Source organism: Lemur catta, chromosome 1 (assembly GCF_020740605.2).
Source record: "Lemur catta isolate mLemCat1 chromosome 1, mLemCat1.pri, whole genome shotgun sequence".
NCBI lineage: Eukaryota > Metazoa > Chordata > Mammalia > Primates > Lemuridae > Lemur > Lemur catta.
Window position 1 is genome coordinate 197,171,769 of NC_059128.1, and position 11,080 is coordinate 197,182,848.

The following is an 11,080-nucleotide window of genomic DNA, read 5'->3' on the forward strand; positions in this document are numbered from 1 at the left end:
AACTACTCAAAGAAAACATTTGGGAAACACTTCAGGAAGTTGGTCTGGGCAAGGACTTCTTGAGTAATACCCCCAAAGCACAAGCAATCAAAGCAAAATTGGACAAATGGGATTCCATCAAGCTAAAAAGCTTTGGCTGGGCGCAGTGGTTCATGCCTGTAATCCTAGCACTCTGGAAGGCCGAGGCAGGAGGATCACTTGAGGTCAGGAGCTCGAGACCAGCCTCAGCAAGAACGAGACCCCGTCTCTACTGAAAATAGAAAGAAATTATATGGACAGCTAAAAAAATATATATAGAAAAATTAGCCAGGCATGGTGGCATGTGCCTGTAGTCCCAGCTACTCAGGAGGCTGAGGCAGAAAGATTGCTTGAGCCCAGGAATTTGAGATTGCTGTAAGCTAGGCTGACGCCACGGCACTCTAGCCCGGGCAATAGAGCGAGACTCTGTCTCAAAACAAACAAAAAAAAGGTAAAAAGCTTCTACAAAGCAAAGGAAACAATCAACAAATGAAGCAACAACACACAGAAAGGGAGAAAATATTTGCAAACTACCCATCTGACAAGGGATTAATAATTAGAATATATAAGAAGCTCCAACAACTCAATAGGAAAAAATCAAATAATCCTAATAAAAAATGGACAAAGGATCTGAATGGACATTTCTCAAAAGAAGACATACAAGTAGCCAGCAGGTATATGAAAAAAATGCTCAACATCATTAGTCATCAGAGAGCTGCAAATCAAAACTACAATGAGATATCATCTCACCCCAGTTAAAATGGCTTTCATCAAAAAGACAGGCAATAATGAATGCTGGTGAGGATGTAGAGAAAGGGGAATCCTTGTACACTGATGGTGGGAATGTAAATTAGGGCAACCACTATGGAGAACAGCATAGAGGTTCCTCAAAAACTAAATATAGAACTGCCATATGACCCAGCAATCCCACTGCTGGGTAAATATCAAAAAAAAGGGGAAATCAGTCTATTGAAAAGATACCTGCATTCCCATGTTTATTGTAGCACTATTCACAATAGCCAAGAATCAACCTAAGTGTCCATCAATGGATAAATGGATAAAGAAATTGTGGTATGTATATGCAATGGAATATTATACGGCCACAAAAAAGAATGAAATCCTGTCATTTGCAACAACATGAATAGAACTGGAGAATGTTATGTTAAGTGAAATAAGCCAAGCTCAGAAAGATAAATCTAGGATGCTCTCACACATATGTGTGAGCTAAATATTAAAAACAATTGATTGCATGGAGACAGAGAGTAGAATAATGATTACCAGAGGCTGGGAATGGTAGTGGAGAGAGGGTATAAAGTAGGGATGGTTAATGGATGTAAAAATGTAGATAGTTTGAATATGCAATATTTAATAGCATACCAATCAAAGTGACTATAATCAACAATAAGGTAGGGTACACTTTAAAATAACTAAAAGATTAGAATTGGAATGCCCTAACACAAAGAAATGATAAATGCCTGAGGTGATCAATACCTCAATTACCCGGATTTGATTAATACACATCGTATGCCTGTATCAAAACATCAGATGCACCCTCTAAAGACATGCAACTATTGTGTACTCATAATAATTAAAAATAAAAATTTTTAAAAACACAATTCATTCACATAATAGGTATTTACTAAGAACCTATGTACCAGTCTTGGTACTGCATCCTAGGGATAAAAGGTGAAAAACACAAGTTCTACCTGTGCAGAGGTTATGGTCCAGCAGATTTGCTGATTAGAGCATTTATCATAGGCAGGAATATTCCTCTATATTTGTGTGTGTGCGTGTGTGTGTGTGTGTTTAGCTAACCCAAATTTGAGGAAAAAGGGGTAAATATGAGATGATGCTCAAATCTTTTACCAGCCCATTTCCTGTCAGTCCCCTCTCAACATTCTTAGTTCTTTGATATCTAAAAAGTATTTAGCAATCTCAGATGTCCTTCTTTCTGTGCTGCTTTTTTGGTAATAGCTAGGTTTCCGCACTTTTTTTTCACAGTTTCACTAGAGAAATAGCCTATTTCACTTTAGAAAGGGTGAGAAAATTCCAGAAAAGATAATAAATCAGCTGTTACAAGAACCTAAAAACTCTGCTTCTTAACCATACATCTTCCTAACTATCTCCCTCCTAAGAGCCTTGAGAAGCACAAAAAGCACAAAAAGAAAAAGAGTACATCTCCTTTCTGGGGCTCAGCAGCCACTGTGACAGTCCTGCACCAGAGGTCTCAATCCTCACACCCATTATGGGTCGTGCCATCCCACTGTTCCCCCAGAAACTGCTCTTCCCTGAGTACCTGAAGACCAATGTCAAAACCAAGCCTGTGCCACTGATGTGTGACATTGTGGGCTACAAAGGGCCCACGCATCTGTGTCAGGGGAGAGAGGCCTCCAAGCAAAGCAAAATGTGTAATACATTCTGTTTAAAGCAAAACTGCCTAGGGCACTTCTTGCCTCAGAGCAAATGCCCCAAAACCCATCTGTAGCCTGACCTAAGGCACTCGGGAGAGGAAGCTGTGAAAGAGGAAGATGGAGAATCAGGGACAATGTGACCCTAGCCTGCTGTCCAGCCTTACCCTCCGTGACAGTAATAGCTAAGGAAATTATGGCACCTACCATCCTAAGACATCCATTTTTTAAACTGATTCCAACCACCAAAAGGAAAAGTAACTCTGACTCACCCCTCACCCATATAGTCCATTCTGGACCAGACTCTACCTTGGCGCATAGGAAGAGGGAAGTTTCAACTGTATGCCAGGTGGAGGGGAAGGGACTGTGCTACGGACTCACTCTTTCTGGTCACACCACCAGGGAAGGTGAATGTCCCGAGGGGCTCCTGGCAGGTAGAGATCCATCTCTGGCTTCTGGCCCCTGCCTTTTTCCAGCCACTTCCTCCTACTAACACCATGTTGCAGGTCTCCTAAACTGGGGCTCCGAATTCTCTCTCTGCATTTCCTACACAAGCAAACTCACCCCATTGAGTTTTTCCCAATGAAACCTTCACTCGACTCTTGACGTCTCACCAATCTCAATGTGGAGGGATATTCCTCCCTGTCGTAAGGACCAGCTTGATAGCGTATGTATCTTCCACCTTCGTCCTGTCTCTTCACTCCAAATCCCTTAGGCCTACGGTCCCCAACCCGCAGGCTGCAGCCCAATACGGCAGGTTGTGGCCTGTTAGGTAAACAAGGCTGCACATCATGGCCTGAGCTCTGCCTCCGTCCCCGCCTTCCCACCCTCCCGCACCCCACTGTCCATGGAAAAATTGTCTTCCAAGGCCAGGCACGGTGGCTCACGCCTGTAATCCTAGCACTCTGGGAGGCCGAGGCGGGTGGATCGCTCGAGGTCAGGAGTTCGAGACCAGCCTGAGCGAGACCCCATCTCTACTAAAAAAACAGAAATAAAAAATTATCTGGACAACTAAAAATATATATAGAAAAAATTAGCCAGGCATGGTGGCTCATGCCTGTAGTCCCAGCTACTCGGGAGGCTGAGGCAGGAGGATCGCTTAAGCCCAGGAGTCTGAGGTTGCTGTGAGCTAGGCTGACGCCACGGCACTCTAGCCTGGTCAATAGAGCGAGACTCTGTCTCAAAAAAAAAAAAAAAGAAAGAAAGAAAGAAAAATTGTCTTCTATGAAAACGGTCCCAGAGTCCACTTGCTCAAGGCTTCTTGGGCGTGGCTCCGGGTCATAAAAAATAAAAAATAAAGAAAATAAATAAAGAAAACTGTCCCTGGTGCCAAAAAGGTTGGGGACCGCTGCCTTAGGCCACCACAGTCTAAATTCAGAACACCTCACTTCCTGTAACAGTAAGACACCTATTCTTTTTTTAAAAATTGTTCAATTTTCCTATAATGATCATCTCAAGCAGTCTCCCACTGACTGCCCCAAGGTCTCGGGGAATTTACACGCAAATGACACCCAGGAGACAGGGTCATAATTTCCCCTTTCTCCAGAGGCACAGACCTCTTCAGACACCACACTAGGTTACACAGTCTATGAGCTATACTTATAATACGCCATTGAAGTAGATTTCATATTGCATCTGTAAACTGTCAACCTGTTCTTTAACATTTGTGTGAGTAATCCAACAGGTTCTGTGCAGGAAGCACAATATTTGCTGGAGTTATTTCAAATACAGTGCTGTGCTTTTCTTTGATAATAGAACTGTGCTGCAGTTTTCTCTCACCTGCAAAACAGAGATTATAAGTGTTTACAGAAAACATTGGTACAATCAGATGAATAATAGTTGAGATCAGTTTCCTGATATTTTCAAGACTTCAACTGCAGTCCTCTACTATACCAACATTTTCTTTTCAGACACATATTTAGGTCCCCAAACACTGAATAAATAGATATAGCTTCCTTCAAAACAGTAGAAAGAACTCTTATCTATACTAGTTTTTCCTTATGAATTAGGGGATGATCAGGTGGCTAATTGTTATGAGACTGGAGTTACTGTCCTAGTCTAACAATTGACTTAGAATCCTTTAATAATTAACTTTTCCTAAATGATCGGCTTGGTTGTTTATGTTTTGTATTAACACCCATAGTTTTTTTACTAAAACCACTCATTTACTTAAGCAAGCAAATAAATAAAGATTCACAGCACAAGGATCTGAATGAATCAGCCAACGTCTTGTTGTGCAGGTCACGCACACATGAGAGGGCCATCAGTAACTTCCAAAGACAACTCTACACAGGACTAAAAGGCAACATTTTTAGTCCTGGGATCGTATTGGGAAAAAAACCCTGTTTTCCAGGTTTTATGACTGTTCCCATGCCAGAGGCATAAAAATATCATTATTTACCAATCTTTTTCTATAACCACCAACCTCTTAGACAAACAGCATCCACGATATGTAGTCTAATCACCGCTTCCCTTACAGAGAACTGCCCTAAGTGAATGGTCTAATTGGGTTACTTCTTATGATTACTATGACTGAAATACTTAAATTATAATTTAGGACTTTGTTTAAAAAATTAGGATAGAGGATAAGAACTTTTAAAAAACTATAGGTTTTAGTACATAAAAGAGGTGACTAAGTGTGGAAAGATGCTATGAAATGCAGTAACACATGAAAATTCACACACTTTTTATGAACATTAAAATCTTTAATTTAACAAAAGTATTTTGTTTCCATTATCTTGGTGTATCAATTAGGATCTTTTATTATGCAAATGACAGAAAACCCAATTCAAACTGGCTTAATCATAAAGGAAACTTACTGGATTTAGTAATTAAAAAGTCTAGATGTCTGCCTTCAGGCAGGGCTGAATCTAGTGACTCAAATGATGTCACCAAGGATCCAGATTCTGTTTGTGCTGCTTTCGTCTTCATCTCCAGGTTCTACAGAAGTGGCTTCCAAGCAGCTCAAGACCCTCCTCTTAGGGTAGTAAAACACCTGTCACAGTCCACACATACCATTCTCCAATCATACAGTAGAAAGGAAGAGAATATGTCACTTCTAAGAGATTCAAAGTCTAGCAGTCACTCTGTTTCATTGGCTCCTTTGGCTTTTGTGCCCAATCACTGTGGCCAAGAGAGCCAGATACATTGATTGGTCCATCCCTGAAGCCTGAATTTTTAAAATCTTTTAGCCCCATAATTTTGTTTTTCATTTTTAACATCTCATCTCACTCTTTTGGTTGTTACTCCCTTGAGAGTAGCAACTATGACTTCTAAATTCCTTGAACTATTTCAAAGCACCCAAAACAATGAAGGCTCAACAAATGGGATGAAGTGAATGAATAATTTAAGGTAACCATTATATTTAATATTTTGTGATAATCATAATAGTCATTTATTTGTTTATGAACTGTTGTATATTTTCCCAAGGTACTTTGTAAAAAATATATAGTCATGCACTGCATGACAATGTTTTGGTCAATGACAGACCACATATAGGACTGTGGTCCCATGGCACTATAATGCCATATTTTTACCAAATCTTTTTTATATTTAGATATGTTTAGATACACAAAAACTTACCATATGTTACAACTGCCGTAATTGTAACAACATGCTGCACAGGTTATACCAAATAGCCTGGATGTGTAGTAGGCTATACGATGTAGGTTTGTTTAAGTACATTCTACGATGTACTCACAATAAGGAAATCACCTGCAGACGTATTTCTCAGAACATATCCCTGTTGTTAAGCAACACGTGACTCTACTGGAATCATAGGATGATCAATGTTTTCCATGGCCCTTCCAGATCCTCCTTCCACCCTCTCCCTCTTGCTCAGTGCCCAAGAGGCTGACTACAATAGACTGTGTCAAATGGCCTCCCTTCCCTCTAACTTCCACTTGGGTGCAGCTAATGGGAACCACCAAAAGGAGTTTCAGCAGTGGGAGGAAAGAGACGAGGGAGTATCTATTTCTTAGTTCCTTTCCAGGCTGCTTTCCCTGTGGCAGGCAGCCCTCTCCGCAGTTGTAGACACAACTCTTCCCAAGTCCTGGATTCTGGGAAACCAGTTCCTCCCCCTGTCCTTTCAGGCCTAGGGATGAGAAGGCTCCCTGCCATTGCTAGTTCTTTTTGGTTTCCCCTTATCCTCTGCAACACACACCTGTGTAAATGGTCATTCATTATCTCCTCAATGACCTCATTTAAGTGTGTGCCATTTGTATACTGCCAGGGTCCTGACACATATGCATACACACTATTAGAAAAGCCAACTCAAAGCGGCCTAAGTCATGAGTGGAATTTATTGAAACATGTAACTGAAAAATATGGACAACTGGCTTCAGGACAGTGCAGTGGCTCAAATGATGTCACTGAGGCTATTAGAACTGGAAGGGGCTTTATTAATCAGATTGTTACCTTGATTATGGTATAATTACATCTGTAGGGTGCAGGAGGGCTGAGAGGAACTTTTCTTGCCCCATTTTGCAGTTAAGAACATTAAAGAATGAGGAAGATAGTTACTGGCCCAGTTGTGTCTGAATCCTATCTTAGCACTCTGTAAACATCTGAGATAAATAAATGAGAACTTTCAGAGGCCTAAAGCAAAAATTAACTCCATGGGAAAATCCTAAAGAGAAAATAAGTGAATGATCAATCACTTACATCTTTGCACATCATTAGCTTTATTTTTATTCCTCAAAGTATTTAACACAGTCTGCACAGGGTAGGTCTTCAGTAAATTGATGGACAATGAAAAGTCCAAGCTAGCTTTTCTCTTTCATGTGATGCTAGAGATGGTGTAGCAACTGATGTACCCCCCTGTTCCGTCTGCTTGCTAGCTCCTCCTGCTAGCGAGAGATTTGTATAATGGAGAGACTGAAGGAGACAAAAGAGCACCAGTAAATGATTTATAGAAGCCAAGGACATCAAAACATACAACAGTTTTGATTATTTGAAATTAAGACTTTTGCTGTGTACATGTTTCCAATAATGCTACAGTGCCAAAGTTATGGAACAAGGTAACATAAAGTATGCTTAAAATTCTTCCATTGTTTCAAGCACTTTGAATTGTTTTTCCTCTGTGAACAATGGACAATTGCCCCACACAGCTGACCTTCTCTCATCTCCAAAGAAAAAAGTCATCTTTTATACTTTCTAAATTTGAAAAAATATTGTAAATGTTTTTGACTCTCATTTATCTTTTCTGTAGGTAATCAATGAGTGTGTCTCCTTTGTCCCATGCTATGCCAATGACAGCAGTTTGTTCCTTATTAAAGTATGGACAGAAATAACAAGCAAACCAGTAAAGCAACCGTGAGAATTAGTGCAAAGCATTTGTTGCCCAAGAGGTGGTAGATTGGGAAGATAAGGCCCTGAATACAATAGCAATTCCCTCCACACCCATGCTCCTGCCCAACCAGGGCTTCTTGGGGCCACAGCTTTGGGGAAGACTAGAGACCACCAAAGACACTTCAGCATCAGGCTCAAGAACACCTGAGCACAGCCCATTTGGCTCTCTGAAGGACATGTACAGCATGCGTCTTAGTCCATTTGTCCTGCTATAACAAAATACCTGAGACTGGGTGATTTATAAGGACATAAGGAACAGAATTTTATTTCTCACAGTTCAGGAGGCTGGAAAGTCCAAGATCAAGGTGCTAGCAGATTCAGTGTCTGGTAATGGCTCTTTCTTTGCTTCCAGGATGGCATCTTCTTGCTGCATCCTCTCATGGAGGAAGGGCAGAAAAGCAAAAAGAAATGAACTCCCCCCCTCAAGCCCTTTTATAAGGGCAGGAATCCCATCCATGAGAGCCCTCATGGCTTAGTCACCTCCTGAGGGCTCCACCTCTTAATACCATCCCCTTGGGGATTAAGTTCCAACATACGAATTTTGGAAGGACAAATACATTCAGATCACAGCAGCATGTCTTAGTCAATTTTTTAAATTAAAAATCAGTTTTTTAAAAATTCTAAAAGTAATGAATGTTTATTATGCAGAATGTAGAAATTTAAGATTAACCCCCCTCCAAGGGAGATGGGAAACAGTAGCCATTAATTCTACCACTTAGAAATGATTAACATTGTTACCATTTTGGTACATATCCAGTGCTTGCTCACTGCTTCTCTCTTTCTCCCTCTAGGATCTTATTGTAAATTTTTTTCAGTATCTTTACTCATCATTAATTTTATTCACCTGTCATTCCTCACAGAATTTAACACAGGTTAGAATACCTATGTGAGTAGGTATTCAGTAAAAGAATGAATAATTGCATGTCCAAACCAGCCTTTTTCATGTGCTGCTGGAGGTAATATTGCAATTGCTGCACCATTCTGTTCCCGTGTGCCTGCCAAAGGAATCCCATGTCAAGGCCTTGTCTGACACCATCAAGAAACCACAGTACTGTACTTATTAAGTCCATGGGAAATCTCTTCCATAAAAGGAGAGAGACTTTACAAGCCCATTGGCAGTGCTTCACTAGTAAAAGTGCCCTTAATGTGGATCTAGAAGATCTGAGTTTGAATTTCAACTGGGTCATTTTATTTCTCAACTTATTTTGTTAAGCCTCCATTTTCTAATCTGTGAAATAAAGGCATCTAGAAGACCCCTAGCAGTTAATACTCTATGGCGTATATCTCTATCCAAACACACACATACATGTGTGTATATATACATATATGTATTTTTTTTGAGTGAAGAAAGGAGACAAAAACTATACTTTAGGTGCTAGTATGACAAAATCTGAGTTTGTCTGCTTATTTTCTAACAAGTGAAAGTACAGGGTGTCCCAAAAGTCTCCATACAAAGGAAAAATTTTGTAATGAATATTTTGTAAATAAAGGTACTTTTAGCTACAATTTCCCATTTTCCCTATGTATGGTTGATCACTTTTGGGACACCCTGTATTATAGGAAATCTAGCCAATATGTTTTTCATCCCTGCAAACACTTTCTGTGGCTAAGTTGGGCAAAATGAAAGTAGGAAACCCAACAAAGAATAACAGAAAAATAATAAAACCATTCCTCTATGTGTGTGGCTTTTGTTAGTTTTCAGTGAGATTCTCAGATGATTGTTGTTAATTGTGTCAGAAGTTCCCTTTCTTGCTTCATGGCTTTACACTTTGTTGTGTCATGTCCGAAACACTTCCAAACTTCCAGGGTTACAAACAGAGAACAGCTCTTCCCTCACTTGTGAACAATGAATTCTGTAGGAGAACGTAACAGCTGAAGCAAAAGAAATCCTCATATCAAAATGGGTTGAGACAGGAAAATGATTAGTAGCTCAAGTATCTGGTGGAAAGCGAGCATGAACTGTTGCCGCCTTCTCATTCCTTCCATCAAGCTCAGAGAGATTTTTAAACACCACATCAATTCCTTGACACTATTTAAGAAACAAGATGATTCCAACATGATCTTGGTTATGCTAAGGCACCTCTTCAACCCTGCCTGAGTGGAGAGTAGGTTAAGCGTAGGGGATCCACAAGGAGCTGTGCTTGGAAAACGCTGCTCCCATGAAGTTTGTCCACTCACGTGCACCAAGGCTATGGAACTCACCACCCCCAGAGTGTCTGCTTTTTCCAAATAATCAATCAGAACATGTTTGTTCATTCCCAATATGGATGATATACACCCAATTCTTACTCATTTCCTCCAGTTTGGGACATTTTGTCCCTATGCAAGTAGTATAACAATGCCAGCCATCTCTGGGTGGAAATGTTGTCTTTTATTCCTGGGGTTGAGGCCAGACCTGCTGTCCCAGCTACCACTGCTGTGGCTGCCAGTGGGTATGTGCTTAGCACCTGGCTCTCCTGTTCCCGCAGGGAGTGGGGAGTGATTGCTACTTCCGCTTTGTCTGGTAAAGGAGTCCTTTTGTCTTCAGCAGCAGTTGCTCCTCCTCCTGCTACTCCTCAGACTACTTTTTTTTATTATTTAAATTTTATAGTTAAAAAATATTAAGACATATGGCCACAAGGCCCAAGAAGGTATACAGTGAAAAGCCTCTATTCCACTTCCGTCCACCTACCATTAAATGCCCTTCTGTAACAAGCAGTGTACATATGTTCTTTTTAACCTTCTCTTTATGCAAATGTTAACATACTATTATACATTTGGAGTTTTTTTTTTTCACATAACAAAGTATCTTTCACATCAGTACTTACAGAGCTTTCCTGACCCTTTTAAAAGTTATATGGTATTCCATTACATGTACTTGTCATGATTTATTTAAACAGTCTCCTGCTGATAGAGTTTTTCAGGCTCTTTCCAGTCTTTTCATTAGATACAGTATATAGAATTTCATACAGGTACAGACATATCTGTAGCACAAAATCTTGCAAGTGGAATTCTGGGCCAATGGGCTCATGCGATTATAATTTTCTCAGGCATTGCAAAATTGCATTCCATAGAGGTTGCACCAATTTATACCCTTGCCAGCAATATGAGTGCCCATTGCCCCACACTCTTGCCAACAGTTTTATCAAAACTTTTGATCTTTGCTAGTCTGACAGGTAAAAAATCTTAGTATACTTTTAATTTGTAATACTTCCCATAGGAAGTTGCAAAAAAAAAAAAAATCCCTGCTATAGTTTCCTGTTCATTTTGTTTTTCTGGCAGAGGAGAGAACTGACCAGAGTGTTTCCTTCATCGAGCCTGCCCTG